Source organism: Balaenoptera musculus, chromosome 5, assembly GCF_009873245.2.
Source record: "Balaenoptera musculus isolate JJ_BM4_2016_0621 chromosome 5, mBalMus1.pri.v3, whole genome shotgun sequence".
In the NCBI taxonomy this organism is placed as follows: domain Eukaryota; kingdom Metazoa; phylum Chordata; class Mammalia; order Artiodactyla; family Balaenopteridae; genus Balaenoptera; species Balaenoptera musculus.
Window position 1 is genome coordinate 30,463,442 of NC_045789.1, and position 21,088 is coordinate 30,484,529.

The window sequence follows — 21,088 nt, forward strand, 5'->3', positions numbered from 1 at the left end:
TGGGAAGGAATGGATCCACAACCCATTTGTGAATAACTCAGCTGAATAGACTTTGTCTGTGCTAGAATAGGATCAACCACTTGAGATCGCAAATGACGGTGGCCTTAAAAGTGTTTGAGACAGCTTCAAATCTTCAAACATTCTGGATTAAAGTCGAGGCAGAATATCCTGAGATTGCCACAAAAGCACTGAAAAGCCTGCTTCCATTTCCAACATCCTATCTTTGTGAAGCAGGGTTTTCTGCAGTGACAGCAACCAAAACACTATTATGGAGTAGACTGGACATAAGCAACACACCTCGGGGGTCACTGTCTCCCATCACACCCAGATGGGACCATCTAGTTGCAGGAAAACAAGCTCAGGTCTCCCACTGATTCTGCACTATGGTGAATTGTATAATTATTGCATTATATATTACAATATAATAATAATAGAAATAAAGTGCACAATAAATGTAATGCGCTTGAATCATCCTGAAACCAACCCCCCAGGTCTGTGGAAAAATTGTCTTCCACGAAACCAGTCCCTGATGCCAAAAACGTTGGGGACCGCTGCTATATATGATGTGATAATTTTCATATTACTTATATAACACATGATAATATAAATAATATATAAATCGTTATATATAATATAAATATCATATATATAATAAATATAAATATAATGCCATTGATGCAAAAAAAATCAAATAGACTGATGGGACTCAAACAGAATCTCCAAATAAATTCATGTATATATAAGAATTTAATATATATAATAAAGGTGGCCTTCGAGTTCATTTGAGAAATGCCTTCCTAAATAAGGCAGAAAATCTAGAATCTAAAAAGGAAAGAAACCAGAGAGATTTGATTTTTATAAACTAATGAAACAAACAAAAACACTGAGTATGTTAAAAGGTAAACAAATTTAAAAGGCAAGTACTAGACTAGTATAAAAATATGTATATATGTGTATATAATAAAAATTATTGCTTTAGCAAAAAATATGTACATATGTGTGTATAACAAAGAATATATAAAAACCAATAAGAATTTAAATCACCCAATAAAAAGAAGGGCAAAGCATATGAAATATTAGAAATAAATGCATGAACTTTTGAAATAATACTAGCTCTGCCATGAAAATCAGGGAAATGAAATTAGAACAAACAATTATGATATATATATATATATATATATCATATATGTGATATACATATATCTCCCTAAAATGAGAAAAAAGTGAAAAAGAGTGATAATATTCAGGTTTGGTGAATTTGACGGGAAATGGTGACTGAATATACTATTTGTGGGAATACAAATTGGTTAAGCCTCTTTGAAGACCCTCTGAACATCTTTATCAAAATTTTTAAAAAAAATTAACACTTGAGCTAAATTTTAACCTTTATACATATAGGTAAAGACTTATGTACTTAGATATTCACCTAAGCAGAGTTTGTAATTAAGAATAATTGAGGGATTTCCCTTGCGGTCCAGCAGTTAAGACTCTGTGCTTCCACTGCAGGGGGCACGGGTTCCAACCCTGGTTGGGGAACTAAGATCCCACATGTCGCACCGTGGCCACAAAATAAAAAATAAAATAAATTTTAAAATAAAATAAAATAAAATGTATTGTTGAGTGTTTAAAAAAATAATTGAGATTAGCCTAAATGTAAACCAATAATGGAATGGCTAAACATCAGCTTTATGAAACAGATATTCTGCCACAGTTAAAAAGACTTAGAAAATATCTATAAGACATACTTTTGAGTGAGAAAAAATGATGTTTTCAGAACAATGTGTATGGTATAATTTTCCTTACGAAAAAGTTTGTTGTATACATACAAATTCTATACTTAAATGCATATGCTAAAGCATGGATAAAAGTTATTGATGTCCTTTGGGAAGGATCTATGAGAGGCAGGGAGAGAAGCGCCTCAGGCGAAGTGAAAGATGGTAATTACTTTGTAACCTACATACTTTTGTATTATTTGAATTTATTTAAAAAATTACAGCCTAAGGAATTTTTAAAACAATTACAAAGATCCAAGATTCTTTCTCATTTGGGGTTATTCCTGCATGAAATGCTCTATCTGTTTGTAAGTCCTATAGAATTCCATGCAGCCATTTTAAGGAAACCCTGACTGATCATTAGGAATTAAGTATACATATGAAATAATTTTGCAGGAATAAAAGCAATATAAAATGTTAGTTATTGTTACAGTAAATGTGTAGGTATACTATGCTGACAGTGGTTTCACTCATAGTAGGTATACAGGTTCTAACAATGCCATTTGTTTAGGTGTAAACACAATTCTTAGATAGTGAAGACTTGGGCTAAGAGAGTGCATTTCTATTTCTTTTGAGATAACCTTAAAGAGCTTGAAAATCGGGGAGGAAAAAATTAAGTGAAAATTGGTAGAGGATCTGTTTCTAGAGTGTTTCATGTTCTGCTAGCTCTAAATATCCTCCTGAAGGGACAAATGCCCTTCACATATTACCTGTTATATGTGTTTTCCTTGGGTTAGGAAGAAGCAACTTCAACAAGTCCTTTTCAAGGAATCCTGTATCTTACTTGTAGCCACTGGAATGCCTATCACGTTTTCACTACTTGGTGGAAGCACATGTTTGTCAGATGAATACAAATGATGGTACTTGTTTTTTTGACACAATTAATATTCCAGAAAGTCAAGGTTTTCACTTGAGAAATAATGCAAACTTAAATTGGGAATTTATAATACCCAGTGTGAAACTGTTGAGACCTTTCTAATTTATGGTGAAAGAGAGGTGAAGAACTTGAAAAAGGGGAAAATGTTCTAGGTTATTTGATGTTAGAGGAAGGCAAAACGTTTCTTCTTTTATGGTTGGAGAAAACAAACTGATGAAAAGTGTACCAATTGTATTTTCACCAGTTACTGCTGATAGGTTCAACTTCATATTGATTCTATTTATGAAACCTGATACCCCCTTTTGTGACTCAGTTAAGAGCTCTGCCAGTGGACAGTGGGTCTAGCAATGCATTGGGAGACAGATTAGTGTGTCGAGTGCAGACTGAGACTAAAGGGACAAGCCTGTTGACTCCAGAAGACCTACATTTTCAACCTGCTGTTGAAATGTCAGCATCTATGGAAATTGCAGCCAGAGAGGCAGCACTGAAGTTTACTGTAAAATTCTGAGGTGGGAGGAGGTCCACTGAGGAAAGGCCTCAATAAAATGGAGGAAATTGAAAGCTTAGCAAGCAAAAATGCATGTCTGGGTAATATTACTAATGTGGGATTTCAGGGGCTGAGTGTGTGAAAGAATGAAATGGAGACTCAGATGAAGAAACCGAGAACAAGGGACGTCATGAAGCAAGAGCTCAGCTCTTGCTTCATGTCTTGTTTCATTTCTTGATACATCAAGAGCAACTTCCTGGGTCTGTCTACAGCCCTTTCTACTATATCTGGTTCGTAGTTTTCCCTTGGGAAGAGCAAGCCTTTTCTCAGAAACAGCACTGAAACAGGTCAACAAGGCAATCTCTATGGATAGAAACACAAGGGGTGGTAAGGCATATGGTGATTAAATATGTTGATCAGCTCAATAGTGGTAAAAGTACATTTTGGGATAGAATGTGGTTAGAAAGCTTCTCTTCTGGAACTGGGTAAAATGCAATATTAAAAGCCATATCAGTCAATATCAAAATAAAATTGGAATCAAACAAATTGAGATGCAAATATTTATAATGCAGATTCTAAGTTTACAGAAATGATTTTTCTTATTGAGAATAATGGCAGTTTAAATAATTATCCGTGCTTCTGTACAGAAAGTTTGATTGTTAGGAAACCATTAAAAATATCCCTGGGCTGTGTTAAATGCACGGCTTGGGTTCAAAGTATATTTAGCATTCTCTTTTGACAGTCTTTGTCAAAGGCATTTCTTCCACTTTAATTTTAATGGTAGGTGTTTGAACCTAACTACTTAGTTAATTCATTAATGGGTTCATTGTACATTTTCTGAGTGCACGTTCTGTACCAGATACTGTACTGGAGATAGAGCGGTGAATAAGACAATAGTGGTCCCTGTCATTATGGAGTTTTCAGTGTAGTGGACTTTGGTAGAACAGTACAATGTCCCCTTATCAGAATTTTTTACATAAGTTTTTATACTATGTATAAAATTAATGCATAGTGTTAATGCACAATACAGGAAAAGATAAGGATGGACAAGATAGATGAAAAAGTGGTATCTCTTATTCCCATCTCTTGCAGACAACAATTGTTAAAGTTGTGACATATTGCTTTCAAATTATTTTTTGAAGATGTAGAGATCTATGTGCCTTTTCTACCTTTACCTGTCTATTTGTCATCTATTTATCTGTCTATTCCTCCACATGAATATACAGGTGCATGAGCACATGCACAAACACATATACAACCATTTTGTTAAATGAATAAAATTAAAAGAATACAAAGCATATTCTTGGCTAGTCCGTATCTTTATGCACATTTAAATTAAAATAATATATTCCTTTTTGAGAAATAATTCACATTCAGGTCCTAAAAGTTGAGTAATATCTAAATCAAAACCCCAATTTCCCATTCAAATCAAAGATTCTTCTCTCCATTCAACCTATTTCTTTTTTTTCTTTATCTTTTTTCATTGAACTATAATTGACATACATTAGTTTCAGGTGTACAACATAATGGTTTGACATTTGTATAGGGATATTCTTATTTAGTAATTCTCAACCTGTTTAAACATTAGACTCTCCCAGAGAGCTTCCTAAAAATAACCCACGCATGGGCCTCACTTTCAGACATTCTGATTTACCTGGTCTAGAGAGGGGCCTTGGCAACTGTGTTTTTAAAAACTCCTTACGTGATGCTAAGGGGCAGGCAGAGCTTTAAAAAGTCCCAATACCCAGGCTATACCCCTTACCAGGTAAATCAGAATCTTTGGGTGAAGCCCAGACACACAGTATTTTTTTTAAAGATGCTCAGGTGATTCCAATGTTACACAAAGTTGAAAACCAATGGTTGAGACCCACTGAGTTGGTTGGCTTAAGGCTTAAGCATGTCAGCTGTTTAAAAAATAAAAAAAAACTTCCTGAACCAAGTCAGGTCTAGATAATCACTATAGTAGGGTCACCAGTAAAGAATTATAAGCTTTATCTACTATGATAGTGGCTAATTTATGGAATCTCTCCTCAATTGCTATATGAATGCAAAAGGGGCAGGGCAAGAAAGGTATGGAAATCACATGAGAAATATTTCAAAATACTTTTAGCACAGTAATTCATACCATATCAAACTCCATGGTAAATCATAGTGATGAACAAAATTGAGCAGAATTCACTTGGTTGTGGCTATAATGTTAAGAGGAGCACAACTTAGAAGGTATGTAATAGGAAATCATAGCATCTTCTTGTGAATTCTAGGACAGCAAATAAAATAACAATTACAATAATTTTTCTGTGACTCTTTAACTGTTAAAGATGCCAGTGTAAACCAGATTCCTATATAAATTTCAAAGAATGCTAGAAAATACATTAAAAATATTAAATTCGAGAGAATTTCTGTTCAGAGACCAACTGACGTATATAGTTAAGGTGTGCATATTTTATATTTATTTATTTTCTTTCTCTCTCTCTCTCTTTTCTTTTCTTTTTTTTTTTTGGCTGCATCGGGTCTTTGTTGTGGTGCCTGGGCTTCTCTCTAGTTGTGGCTTGTGGGTTTTCTCTCTCTTAGTTGTGGCACGTGAGCTCCAGAGAGTGTGGACTCTGTAGTTCGCTGCACATGGGCTCTCTCGTTGAGGCGTGCGAGCTCAGTAGTTGTGACATGCAGGCTTAGTTGCCCCATGGTGTGTGTGATCTTAGTTCCCGGACCAGGGATTGAACCCGTGTCCCCTGCATTGGAAGGCGGATTCTTTACCACGGGACCACCAAGGAAGTCCCAGGGTGTGCATTTTTAAGATAGAAGATATATCTCTTTTGCTTTTACTTAAAAATAATTTTTTTTCAAGCATTCTAATGGTCACGTGAAAGAGACACTTACTTGTTTTTTCATTACTTACCCTGAGGAAGAACAAACGTGGAGTAGACCTCCTGGATCACCAGGAATCAAACTCCACGCTCTTCATAATTATAAATGTCAAGTAATGGGGTAAGTCCAGGACACTACACTTATTCAGGCTTCCACACACATCTGTTTAAAAGACTTAAAACAGACACAACATTTGCATTAGTGGCACAGTGGCATTTCTCTGTCACAACTGAGAACCATTTTAAAATTGTATCACTTTTAGTCTCTATACTGATTTAAACAAATAAAACAAGATTTATATCTACCATGTAGGAGCTTTCAGTTCAATATATAGGGACACTGCAGCTTCATTGCCCAAGAAGTTCCATTCATCAGAAGAAAAATAATGGATGAATTCTATGGCTCTTGTCTTTCACCAGAAAGACGTTAAGTGTTACAAGGGAGTCACTTCACACCTGAACTCTGCTGCCTGAAGGTGAAAGGGAAGTGGAGGCAGCCAATCAGCGGCCCGGGATGGTGATTTCCGCCCCCATAGCCCGCCCATGCGCTGACGTCAGGGAACTTCGGATTTCCTGGCAATGAGTCCGCCGGTCGGAGCACTGTCACATCCAGACAGCTGCCCGGACCCAACGCCCGGCCCAACCCGGTCCAAAGGGTCAAGACCAAGGGCCCTGGAGCTCAGCCCGCGCCTCGCCGCCTGTCTGCCTCCTGCGGTTCGCCTCCTGCGCGCGTGTGCCAAGGCCACCCGTCCATTCAACCTATTTCTGACCCACGTGGCGCAAGGGCCCACAGTGAGGAAGGTGAGCACGATTTTTTTATCAAACTTCCCTCCTCAGCCTGCTCTTGGACTCTCCACTATTTGAACAAGGGAGGGGAAATTAGAGAAAAAGAGACAAAGTCTTAGTACTAGTTTAGTTCTCCCTTGCCTAATATTGCTGGTTAGCCATGTCCGTCGTTTTGAAAAGTGTCCAAATATTTGCAGTGATTGGAATGGATTTCTAGTTCTTTAGAGGCAGTTTGCACTTGCATGTACACACGTACATGTGCGCGCGCACACACAGACAAAGTTGTGCTCCACACTGTTTACACAGACATCTCTAACTTCTTGACATGTCCTTCCTCACTGCACCAAAAGCTCCCACTGTCCCTCTCGGATGGGTCACATCCCTCATACCGCTTAGCCCTCAGGAATCTTGTGCGTCCTTGCCTTGCTAAATGGTTGACATACGAGCTGCCCCATACAACTGTCCTATGTCCTTACCTTGCTGACTCACATGACTCCAGCGCATTGTCTTCTTTCAGATTGAGAAGCAGTTTGCAGTCTCCCCAAATTCCAAGAGATAGCCATCAAGCTCTGTCAAAACTCTCACTTTATTTCAGTTCTGTGCAACAATAGGACCTACCGTTCCACGGGGTTGGGGCTCGTGAGTGATGCCAATCTCTCTATTTTGTCCTATTCCTCTATGGTTGTTTATTTCTGGAGCATTTGAGAGACAGTTTGAAGGGAAGGGAAAATGCCATTATACCCTATGTGAGTTTGACTAATCGTCTCAAAGTTGCTCTTTTTTTTTTTTTTTCTTTTCCAAAGTTGCTCTTTAATCCACTTTTGACTTCACTTAAGTAGGTTAGAGGTGGTGGTGGAGGGCGTTAATAGTTAGTTGCTGGACCTGTTCTACTCTTTTCGCTGAACCTCCATGGATGGGTCTAGCATCTCTCTTTAGAATGTGCAGTTATTTATAACCCATTGTTCTCAGTTTTGGGGCTTCAGCCAAAATTCTAAGACAACAGGAAGAGTCCTATTCAAATTCCTGTCATATATATATATACGGGGGGGGGGGGGGGAGAGACACACAAAGTTGATTTTATATTGCTTATGCAGTGCTTTCTAACTTTTCAAAACTTATAATTATATCCTGTGCATTTAATCATGTCATTATATTTTGGAAGTGTTTCATATTATTTCATCTAATAAAAGTGTCATAATTTATTTCCCTTTTTAATCACAAAGTGTTGTGTTTTGCTATTTGATTATAACAGTAATATCTACTCATTAAAGATATTTAGAAAATACAAAAAAGTACCAAGAAGACAACAAGACCATTTGTAATTCCATGAAAAAGAATTACCTACAGTTTTGTATGTTCCCTTCTAGGTTTTCTTTCCCTGAATAGATATAGATAGATATATGGATATATAGAGGTGGTTGTGTCTATGTGTATATATATATGCATATATCTACATATATGCATTTTTGATCTCATTAATACTTTGTATTATCATACATCTGCATTTAAAAATGAATGAGGCTTCTACTGTATACAGTTTTATATCCTGTTTTCACTTTCAATTATATTTTAATCTTTCTTCATATTCGAGGTATTTTAAAAACCTTACTTTTTATTATCATAAAATCACATGCATTAGTTACAGAGAATTTAGAGGATATAGATGAGCAAAAAAGAAAGTAGTCACAACATTAACTTTTTGGTATTTATCCATTGTGAATCTATCAAACAGCTTTTAGGTAGAAATGAGGTCACGAGAATATGAATAGTGAAATCTCACTAGCTCTTCTGCAGAGCTCTCTCTCCTGTTCCCACCCTCTCCAGTTATTTATGGGCGTTCCTCACCTTAGAATGCTAGTCATTCTGCTTCTGCTGCTCGTTCATCTGTTGGTAGCAGCTGTATTGAGATGAGAGAACCTCTTGGGTGGGTGTGGTGTCAGCTGCATGCTCTAGTCCCCAGAACCACGACTTTTTGCCCACCTGGGAGCTCAGTCCAGTTTGTTTTACTGAGCTCCTTCTCTCCCTCCGATTCTCTCCAGGGACCTCATAGTTCTGCCCTGAAATCTGTTCTTTGTACCATCATCCGTCCACCTCCCATGGTCTGAGAGTTATGTCTGTGTGTATGTGCAATTTAATTGTAGATACAATTCAAAAAAACATACCCTTCCCCAGGGGGTGCTTCAGCCCTGCTGTAATTCATTAGAGTTGTTAAGAGGGAAGCTGACACTGGCAGTACATGGTTACACACACACGCTTTTATAATTATGAGATAATTTTTATAAAGTACATGATATTCTATACCATGTGCTTTTCTGGGTGTGTTTATCATGAAATATTTTATGTATTTAAATATTTTTATCTGCATATGTATGTGTACATAGTGGTTTTAAAGATGGGTCAATGGATTCTTTGACACTCCTCTACTCAAGAGGTACAGCTTAATTACCCTACCCTTGAACGTGGGCTGAACTCAGTGACTTGCTCCTAGTGGAAGGACATCACTTATAATATTAGATTATAACAGACTGTGCATCCATCTCAAATGCCCCCCCCCTCTCAAATCTGACTCAGAGAAACTGGAGAGAGTAAAAATGATTATTGTTTTAAGCTGCTTAGGTTTGGGGTAATTTGTTATACAGTAATAGATAACACAGGATAGATACATGATAGATAGATAGATAGATAGATAGATAGATAGATAGATGATAGACAGATATAAAGAACATATAAAATACAAACTTGTGACCTAGCACTTAGCTTGCAGCATGCTTTGCCACTTGGTATATCCTGAATACTTTTGTAAGTCTTAAATTTTATCCTATAATATCATTTAAAAATGATTGCTAGCGTTCTGTGGTATAACTATAATTCCCTTCACCCTAATACCAAAGTTTGGTTATTTAATTAATTTCTAGTTATTCATAATTAACAATCCTGTGATGAACTATACAACTGTATCGTCAGAATTCTTAATTGCAAGCAACAGAAACTTTTTCTTGCTGATTTAAACAGAAAAAGGAGTTATTAAAAAGGTATTAGACCTAAAATGACTTTAAAATAAAAAGTAAAATAAACCCCTGAAAAACAAAAGAAAACAAAAGATATTAGGAAATGAACAAACAATGTACTATATAGCTCTATGGAGTATAAACAGCTGCAGAACACATCCAAATAAAACCATAGAAACTGTCCAGTGAGGAAAATGAAGTCATCTCAAAACCTTAAATGCTGATCCAATACCAGCAACACTCACTGGTCCTGCTGGCACCACTGCCATACTTGCCCTGGGAATTCTCCTTGTTTCAGCTGCCACAGCTACCTGGGAGGATTCTCTTGGCATCTGCTTCTTCTTGATACTGACTCCTGAGTCTGGGGTTGATGAGTGTGACTGGTGGAGCCTTTGTCACAGGCCCATGTCCTCCAACGGAGAAGGGAAAAATGAGAACTTGGCAATTTTAGTTTCTGTACTGGGAGATAGGTTGGATCTCTCAATGAGAAGTGAAAAAAGAGGGCCAAACATGCCCTGAAATCCACGTTGGCGCATGCAACATTGACTTGAACTCTTCCTCCAATAGTTAAAAACATTTTCCCTCCAACTTAATGCAGCTAACCTTCGTGTTTCCAAAACGCATTCTCTTTCTCCCCCAAAGGGGAACACTACAAGTCTCATTCCTTACTGCATCCTGACAAATCCATTTTTCTTCTAGTTGATTTATAATCCATTGTAATCCTATGGGGCACATTGAAAAGTTGTTCAACACCAACACATCCTCTACAAAATAGAGGGAGGAAAGGGTAGGAAAGAAGAGAGAAGTTAATTAAATATACAAACACAGGGGAGGAAGAAAACACAGGACATTGTTTCAGTCCTCTTTTTGTAACTGGTCATGAGGCTGAAAGCTGGCAGTTAAGACTTTTCTCTTCCATTGCTCATTTCACGTATCTTTTAAAAAATTTAGCCAATACCTCAAATGTTCAAGGTTCTTTACCTGATGTGGTGTCCCAAACCTTCATTCTTGAGAAATCTAAGCCTTTGGTTGTCTTTCCTATATAGATGGCCATGTCTCCCAATTAATTTCATCAATTAACAGATAAGACCAGGAAGCACCCCAGGGCATTCTTTGAGTTCTTTCAGTATTTCTTACTTTCCTAATTATTGTGCAGCAGCAATTCTAATCCCTCTTGACAGTCAGGATCAATCTCAAAAGTCAACACCAGAATTCCCTTTATTGTATATTTACTTAGTGCATGAAGAGCCTGAATTGGCCGGGTGGTATTGTCAGTTTACCAGTTAATGACTCCATTGTTGTATCTTCTGAAGCATTCCTACCTTGGTTACTAGGACAACCAAACCAACAGCACCCAGAGTTTCATGGATGGAAAGCTAAATTTTGAGAATGCCTGTATTTTGCGCAGGGCCTTTTGAAATCTAGGATTTCTTTTCCCTTTTTGGTCAATTGATCATAAACACCTCTCCATGATAGCTGAGGCAAAAATAAAAGTAGGGATTAGTAATGTGGCTCCAAAAACTTGTGCCTTCAGAACCTAATCAAGTCCAGATCTATATATCCATTTCCATTTGATGATGGAGCACTTTGGGGCATACCTGACTTCATAGACAAGTGGATTAATACACAAATTCATAACGTGACATTGCATATCCCATGGTCACATGTTTAGTTGTAGCCTGGTACCAGAGACAAACCAGGATCTATTATTCTAAATAAGCACAGACACTTGAGAAAAGGGTAACGACTTTGCCCACAGATTTCTGCTGTGATTCTCCTATAGGGGCTGGCCGCCAACTTAACCATTAGATTTCCTGGGTATAAGAACAAAGTAGTGAAGCTACTTCCAGAAGTGTCTGGTCAGCTGAAGAGCCTTCTTTTCCTATGGGATCTTACTTGAAACTGGCACCCTTTAATATGTCTTGTAAATGCTCAGATGGCATACTCAAAAGTGGTTATGTTTTCTCTCCTAAAACAAAAATGGCCCAAGTGTCATGCCCTTTTGTAGTGGATATAAAATATTGTACCTTATTATCTACTTTGTTTGGGAGAGCCCATGTTGCCCTGGAAACATCTTTTAGATAAGTTAATATTAGGCTTCTGTATTTTTGTGCCTTTATCTCCTATTTTCTGGCAAATGTGTATTTTAGCCAGGTATATTTTACCTAGGTGTCTTACTATTTCCCATGAACCAGAATAATATCTGTCAGATGGTGAGTCAATCCACTTCTCTAAAGGGAGTCCAGCTTATCTCTTATCAAGACTCATAAATGTGGGATTTCCCATATATAGGAGTCTCAGGAAAGTGACAAATGTCTACTACAATAATGAATGATTCCCATTAGGTCCGAATTTGCAGTCAAGTACGAGTAACAACTCAAAGTACTTACTGATTTGAATGAGCCTGAGCAATACAAGTACACTTGATAACCAGGCTCTTAAAAAGGAAGACCATTAATTAAGTGCATCTTTCAAACATAAAACCCCATGGACTTCTAATTACTTTTTATCATACCTTGATTCTATGGCAAGACATCCTTCAAAATTTTTGATTTGTGTTGTTTTGATGTGGAAAAATGTGAATGTTTCTTCAAGGACAGATTCAAATTTTCTGAACAACACGAGGCTCCCGTGGTCATTTGTCCTGGGGACAAAATGGATAGATGAGTTTAGACCAGGTTGGGCAAGAGTCACCCACTACACTGAATCTATCATGCTTTTCTTCCCTTTTTAATAACAGAAAAGGGGATAATTCCTATGTGGTTAATTTCTTGTCTGTGCAGAGGTGGGGAAATAGTACCAAATTGTTAGTTTGCCCATACTTTATAAGAAATTCCCTGCTTACTTTTTCCTGTTTATTCAACAGGTCCTCCATCTTTTTCTTGTTTGCCCAACCCAGTCATTTGGAATTTCTTTATCTCTTTTCATACACATTTCCCACAAGACATTCCAAGGGTAATTACATAAGCATAGCTTTTAATTATTAAGAGAGAACACTTAGGGAATGCCATATTTAAAACATTTTTAATTCCAATTAAGTGAAAATTTTACTACAGGACACAGGTATTTCAAGTTATGAGGAATATCTGATGGGTGAGTATTAGATCACTTTATATTATGCTTATAAGATACATACTGCACATGTCTATGATTATTTTTATAAGTGAAATTTCTGGGTCAAAAGGGGTACATGTTCATAAGGGGTTGGAATAAACTTGGCCCCAAGAAAAAGATGAATTAATTTATAACTCTACCAATAAGTGTAAAAAGAGCTTATTTCTTCATACCTTGGCTAACCTTAGATACTACAAATAAACACAGTCTTTGACAATTTGTTAGATAAAAGGTGTTAGGTGTTATCTCCTTTTAAAAAATGCACAAATCACATATTTTTATAGGTTTATGTCATTTTTTAAATTGAAATTTTTGTCTTATTGATTTCAAAGAACTTTTTATATATTAAGGATATTAAGCATGTACTTGTCATTTATAGCTAAAACATTTTCTCCAGTTTTTAATGTGGTTCTAGTTAGAAGAAGTACAAGTATTAAGTATATATGTGGTAAATATATTTATATTTTCCTTATTTTTTTGCCTAGATAAATTTATAGCATGCCTAGAAAGTATTTATGCTAAATTTATATAAATGTTCTCCTATAATTTCTAATAAAACATTTTGTTTATTGCTTCAATATAAATCTTTATCCAATCTGTAATGTGTTCTGGGGTATATCTCAGGGGTACTGATCCAATCTTTTTCCTCAACAATAAGATACTCAATTTATTAAATAAACTGTCCTTTCTTCCCTGATTTTATGCACTATCTTATCCCACACTGAATTCTTAAGTGTGCTGGTACTTAGCCTGTTTGTGACACCACTTTCTTGTTCCCATTGTTTGGTTTGATTCTGTGCCTCTACAATGTTTTGATTATTGCAGATTTTAAACATTTTATACATTATATTCAGTTTTTAGTTTGACTTTATTTGGTGAGAACATATTGTTTTCGAATGAAGTTATTTTCTAAATTATTCAATTTGTCAAAACTATTTAATCAGGAGTTTTATTCCTAAGACATTCCTATAAAGTTGTTTTGAATTCACATTATATTCCTAATTTAAGTTGTTATTTATGACATTTGTATTCATCTCCAAAACTATATTAGTCACAGTTTTTTAGTTTCAACAATGTTTAACTGGTTTCAAGACACTATGTTGCCTTAGTAGATAACATATTCTATATTTTACAGGTCTTTGTTTTGATTCCCTTTTAGTGAGTTCAAATTAGACTTGGAATATTTTGTTTTCCATGGATCCATCAGTGATATCCTTTATTAGCTCATATAGATACATACACATGAACATAAACACACATAAGTATATATCTAAAGCTCTATTCCTGTTGCTGGTATATAAGTTGATATTTTAGCTGGGTATAGATTTGGGGGGAGATATAAAATTTTTTTCCTTAAAAATATCTGTAGATGTTACTTTTTAGCATAATTATTTATTTATTTATTTATTTATTTATTTACTTATGGCTGTGTTGGGTCTTCGTTTCTGTGCGAGGGCTTCCTCTAGTTGTGGCAAGCGGGGGCCACTCTTCATCGTGGTGCGTGGGCCTCTCATCATCGCGGCCTCTCTTGTTGCGGAGCACAGGCTCCAGACGTGCAGGCTCAGTAATTGTTGCTCACGGGCCCAGTTGCTCCGTGGCATGTGGGATCCTCCCAGACCAGGGCTCGAACCCGTGTCCCCTGCATTGGCAAGCAGATTCTCAACCACTGCGCCACCAGGGAAGCCCCTAGCATAATTCTTAATTTTGATTTATTATTCAGATGGCTCTAGAATACTGCTTATTTTGTCCCAGAGACTGTGTTTTGGTATTTGACCTGTTGCATATCTTAGATATCACTTTGTTATTAGATTATCACTTTGTTATTCTCATGTAAAATGACTATTTTGATATGTTTATACTTATTAATTACTTCATTGTCTTTCACATTCTGTGTTCCTGAGTATATATCTGGACTTCTTAATTTCTTTTTATGAAGCATACTATTTTTCTGCCTATATACTTATTCTTTGTTTTTATAATTAAAAATTTTCTTCAACAGGGTTTAGGTAGTTGGCATCTTTTCAGTGAAACTCCCTGCAGCATGTAGATATAAACAGCAGTCCAAAGTACTCATTGTGCTTGCACTGCAGTTTCAAAAGGTTTTCTACAGTTACAGCCTTGATTTTGTCTTCTGTTTTAATGTTTTGTTTTTTTCTTGGGATTTTTGTTTTGGAGTCACTACATGGTGGGTTATTTTTCAGTTTTGTACGTCTCATCACTGATTTGATTTTTCTGTGCTCTTCATTATACTCTATACTGATTTTAATACAGATTTTAATTATTCTGTTGAAATGCTATTTTTATCCCATCATTCCCTTATTTCATCCAACTGAAGGCTTATACCTGGACCTTCTCTCTATTCCACATTTCAATCATGTTCAGTTTTATTTCAATTTGATGTATATCATTTCATTTGTTTCTCTAATTTTTTTTTTAAACATCTTTATTGAAGTATAATTGCTTCACAATGGTGTGTTAGTTTCTGCTTTATAACAAAGTGAATCAGCTACACATATACACACATTCCCATATCTCCTCCCTCCTGCATCTCCCTCCCTTCCACCTTCCACATCCCACCCCCCCAGGCAGTCACAAAGCACTGAGCTGATCTCCCTGTGCTATGCAGCTGCTTGTTTCTCTAATTTAATAGAGTGCGTGCTTTCAGGAAATTTCTGATAACATCAAATGATGCTTTCTTATAACTGTAAGTCTTCTGCCCCTTGAGTGTATCTTTTCCTTTTTTCCTTGTGTAGAATCTCTTCAAATTTTCTATTATTTAAAATTTATAATTACCCATTCTTGAATAAAAGAGATTAACTCAAGCCCAATGTTTGTCATTAAGCCACTTACCTAGTTGTGTCTAGATGTTTCTTGTTAGATCTTAAGCTAGTATTTGGATGATGTGCACAATTATAAGCTGAATTTTGGAGGGTTGTGGTAACTTGGGTAGCGTCAGCTCTATTAGACTGTAGAGGAATCTCTTGCTGCTGTGGCAAGCTTATGGAAGGTAATTTTTCCTGAATAACTTGAGGCATTATATGTTTCTTCCTCTGTTAGGGGAAGTGCATTTAAAACTCCAGTCCCCTGACCTGCTCTGAGAGTTGTTATTGTCCCTGTCACTCTTGGTTCTGGCCTCATATCCCAATGTGCCATTACCCCTTCACTTTATTTGCTTATTTATTTATTTTTAAAATTTGTATTGGAGTATAGTTGGTTTACAGTGTTGTGTTTCAGGTGTACAGCAAAGTGAGTCAGTTATACATATATCCACTCTTTTTTAGATTCTTTTCCCATATAGGTCATTACAGAGTATTGAGTAGAGTTCCCTGTGTTATGCAGTAGATCCTTATTAGCATCTATTTTATATATAGTAGTGTGTATATGGGATTGACATATACCCCTTCACTTTAAATCTGACAATTGTTACACATTACTGAAATTGTTGTTCATTAATCGGAGAAAAGTAGGAACGATTAGTGTGAGAGAAGGATGAGCAGAAGGGGAGAATTCTCTTGAGTGCTAGTAAGGAAATTTGACGTGAACATTGATTAATATTCAAAATATTACTGCTGCAACTTTGCAGCTCTGTCTGTGGTGTGAGGGTAGGTACAGTGTTCTCAGAAGAGAGAACATGTATATAGGCCAATAGGTGGGAGAGCCCAGGACTGTAAGCAGATTGTATGAATGGACTGCATATAGAAAAGGATGAGAAAGGATGAGGCCGAGGAGGAGGCCAAAGTATTCATCACTGTATATACCTGCCTGTGGAGTTTAACTTTATCTTGAAGGATGTATTGGAATGTTTAAAGCAGGTGTGTGACATGTTGGGACAGAAAGATCTCTTTGGCAATAATTTGATTGGAGCAGGAGGAGACTTCTGATTCAGAGAGCACATAGAAGTCATTGCAATGGTCCAGGCAAGAAAAAGGTAACATTCTGGAGGGAAGATGAAAGACTTTGTGATTGAAGTAGAAGGCAAGGAAAAGGGAGGAATCTAGAATGATTCTTATGCATTTGGTTCATGTTACAGGATCAATGAGTGTGACATTCACTAAAATAAACTGATTTGTTAGAGCTGCAGTATGGTGTGATAATGAATTCAACTTTGGAATTTCATTAGTGATTTCAGGTAGACAATTTTCTACATAGGCAATGATCATTTCAACTTTAGTGGAAAAAACAAACCGAAAATGTTTCCAAGGATAAAATGAACTAAGTTTTTAGCATGTATGTACTGCCTATTTAAACCATTTGGATTGTAGTATGTCGCTGTTAAGGCCAATAAAAGGGAGAAAATAACCGGCCAGATCAGTATTCAAATCAGGGTTGAGTTGGCAGCATGCGGGAGTGAGAAGGAGCTTAGCTTTGGAAGACAGGAAATTAATATCCTTGCGGAGTTCACTCATTAACAGTGGTATTTGGGGCAAGGCACTTAGTCATTTGGTTCTGCAGTTCCCTATCTGTAAAAGATAATATCATCTTTCAGATTATTTCAGAGTCTTAAGATTTGAACTAGATAACTGATATGAAATTGCTGCCATATGCTAGTTTCATATCTGGAATGTTGAGAAACAAAATATTAGATATTTATTGGAAATTTGCATCAGGGCAGACATTTTCTGGCAGATTACCCTATGATGTAAATAAGACTAGGCTTCTGTGCATTTTAATGCTACCTTTGACAAAAGAATATATTTAATTCATTTTTTTAACATAATAGTTTGGAGACTAGGACATTGCAAATGTAAATTATGACACATTAAAAATAAAATAAAGTTAAATAGCAGTACTTAGCACCAGAGAGGATATTTTTTGCAATTTTTTTAATTAGCATTTTCCTTTATTAAAAATACAAGGAAAGAGAAAAGAAAATAGTTTTGCATTCAATATTAATATAATTTTCAACTCCTGAGTATGATTACATCATAAATATCACAGCCAAACTTCTTATAGAACTAAATACAGAGCATTTCATATTCTTTCAAACAAGTTCACATAATTAAGAAAGTGTTTTTCAAATGAAATAGAATTATCTCGGTTACTCTGCTGTATTTACATATGTCTTTCATGAAGAGCTATTTGGCAGTAAATCTAGCTGTTCTTTAAATAAGCATACCAAAATACTTCTTCAGAGTCTAAAGTTCTGCTAAGAGGAAAAAAATCCACACCAATTTTGCCTCTGAAAAGATATTATCACTGCTCTTTTTGTTGGTCTAGAGACAAAATATTGGAGAAAATGGAATTTTACCAAAAACAAGTTAGGAATTCTCTTCTACAGAATCTTATCCTACAGTTTTTTATAAACCAATAAAAATTAATAGATTATAAAAAAAAAATCCCTACTTATTTACTCAAAGTATTTTGGAATAAAGAAACTGATAATTATTTACCTAGTTTCAATCCTGGGTAAGCTCTCCTTGGGCAGAAGTTCAAATGAAAGGTTTAACCATTGCAAATTGTTTTTGTCATATGAAGCCTTACACATTCAAAACTCAAAACATACAGGCCCCACATCTGATTGGTAGATGTAATTAGCTAGTGTCCATTCAGCACTGTGGGTTTCATTACCAAGTTTAAATTTTGGGGTGTGTTATCCTTCAGAGATTCTATTTCAATTCTTTTGTAAAAAAAAAAAAAAGAAGATATTTTAACTGTTGAATGGTTCTGAGAGTCACCAGCTTATATCTGAGTGTCATGGACATTCCTTTTGATTCCAGGGAATTAGCGTTGTGATTGGTTTAGAGCTGGTCTTTGCAGTTAGGCTGCTTGGGTTTGAATCCTGGCTTGGCCTCATATTAACTATGTGACTTGAAACGCATTGCCTTCCTTTGCTGTGCCTTAGTTTCCCTAATTATAAAATGGGCAAAATAATAGTACCTATCTCATAGCTGTTGAGAGCGTTATATTAGTAAATATATAAAGTGTTCCTGACACCTAGTTAGTGCTCAGTAATTAAAAACTATTGTTGTTATTATCAACTCAGAAAGAATTGTTATCATAATATGAAGATGATAAACAATGAAAAGGAAAAGATTAGGCTCTTTAACTGGTGCCCTTGACAGGGATTTGGGGAGGGAGGAATACATAATTGATGGGCTCTGCCAAACGATGCCTCCTCTTCCTAGTGCTTGGGATCAATCTTGGAAAACCAAGAGGAGGGGGAGTGTATCACTATATCCCTAAAATGCTGGCGACCTAACTGGAACCTTCAGTTCTTTTCTTATTGGTAAAATTCATTCCCAAATAAATCCCTCCTCTCCCTTTCCCTGCCCCCGCAAACTAGCAAAACCCACATGCCTCATTTGAGAAATACATGTGCCAAGTTTGAAATTTTAAAATTCAAACTCCTTTAATTTTTTTGCATACACATAAATTCTGGCAAATTTCAATGCTGGTTAAAAAAACACGTTTTTGCTTGTTGGAATGCTATTATTGCTCCAAACGATTGAACAGATTTCTTCAGCCTTTCTAAATGAAATTCATTTCTGAGAAGACAATAAGGATGAAGAATTTCTTCCTCAAGGGTCATGCTGGGGGAAGCTTAGAAAGTACTGTGCTGGTGCACATAGCACACAGAAAAAATTTCCTCTCATCCATAACTGGTTATTTTATATGTTTCTCTTTTTTCAAACTCCCAGTGAGAACAACATAGCCTTGACAAAATGAAGGATGAGTTGCAGTTTCAACCTGTAATCCTCACATAACCCATTATGATGGATAGTTTTGTTGTCAAGTTGGGTAGGCTATATTACCCACTTTTCAATCACGCGCTCATCTAGGTGTTGCTATGAAGTTATTTTGTAGAAGTGGTTAATATCTGCAATCAGTTGACTTTAAGTAGAGTATCCTTGATAATGTGGGTGGGGCTTATCTAATTGGTTGAAAGGCCTAAGAGCAAAACCGAGGTGTCCCTGAAGAAGAAATTCCGTGTGAGATCTGCTGTGTCAGCTCCTGCCCCAGAGTTTCCAGCCTATAGGCCTGCCCTGCTAATTTTGAACTTTACCCAACAGACCCCCTCATATCATAAGACAATTCCTTGAAATAAATAAATCTCTTTATCTATCTATCTATCTATCTATCTATCTAACTCTGGTTCTGTCTCTCTGGTGGAACCCTGACTGATAAACTCTTCATCTCAACTGTGATATAAAATGTAAAGTACCAATTTCACTGGCCCAAAACTTTTTACTTCAATTGCTTAAACAACACTTTATTTTCAAAAGTATTTAAGCATCTGACTGTTTTTTAACTTTTTCTTGAAATATTTCACACACTCACACACATACACACAGACGGAGAGCACAAATCAAATTGAACACATTTGTGTACCCAAAACGCAGATCAAGAAACAACATAATCTGCACACAAGAGGATGCCTTGGTGCTCCTTATCATCATGCCACACACACACACCCCCAACATTTGTTGAAAGATGGATCCTTACGAAATGAAGCCAGGACTCTATAAAGTTCCTGTGTACACTCTCGTAAGTACTGTTTCCTCTAGCCAGAAATCTCCAGGTGCCTGTAATAACATCCCCTCTCTTAGTCAATCTGAGCACACTCAATCCCATTCCTCACTTGGAGGGCATTACTCAGATCTAAATATACATATTGCCTAAATCCCTTAGGTTATAAAAAAATTTCATGGCATTTGGTTTAGTGGCATGAAAAAAGAAGAAATGGATCAGGGGAATGGAAAACCCTTTTTAAATTAGCTTGGCCATTCTAGCTCTCAGTGTGGTAATGAGAACAAAATGAGATTGAGCTGGCTTTTGAGGATTTCCACATTGATAAAATGTATGTATTTACATCACACTTATATAGGTTCCCATCTTACCTCTGCTAATATACCACAGACTCCTTAAAGGAAAGATGTCTTCACAATAGAGGTTAGTGATGCCCCCATACTGCCTAGGGCAGGTGCTCAATCAGTACCTGTTACATGGATTAAAAATGATAACTTTTCATTCACTTTTTAGTATAGACCCATTAAAATTATAGCAAATTATGAGGTTTTGAGGATGACCATTGTTTATCCTCCAAAAGAGATTTAGATTTCCTGACCATTGACTAATCTTCTAAAGCAGGAATGAGCTGAACAAATCTAAATAAAGCCTTGATAGGTCAACCCCTGGGATGCTGCAGAGTATTCTGTTTTTTTCATCTTGAGAAACAGAAG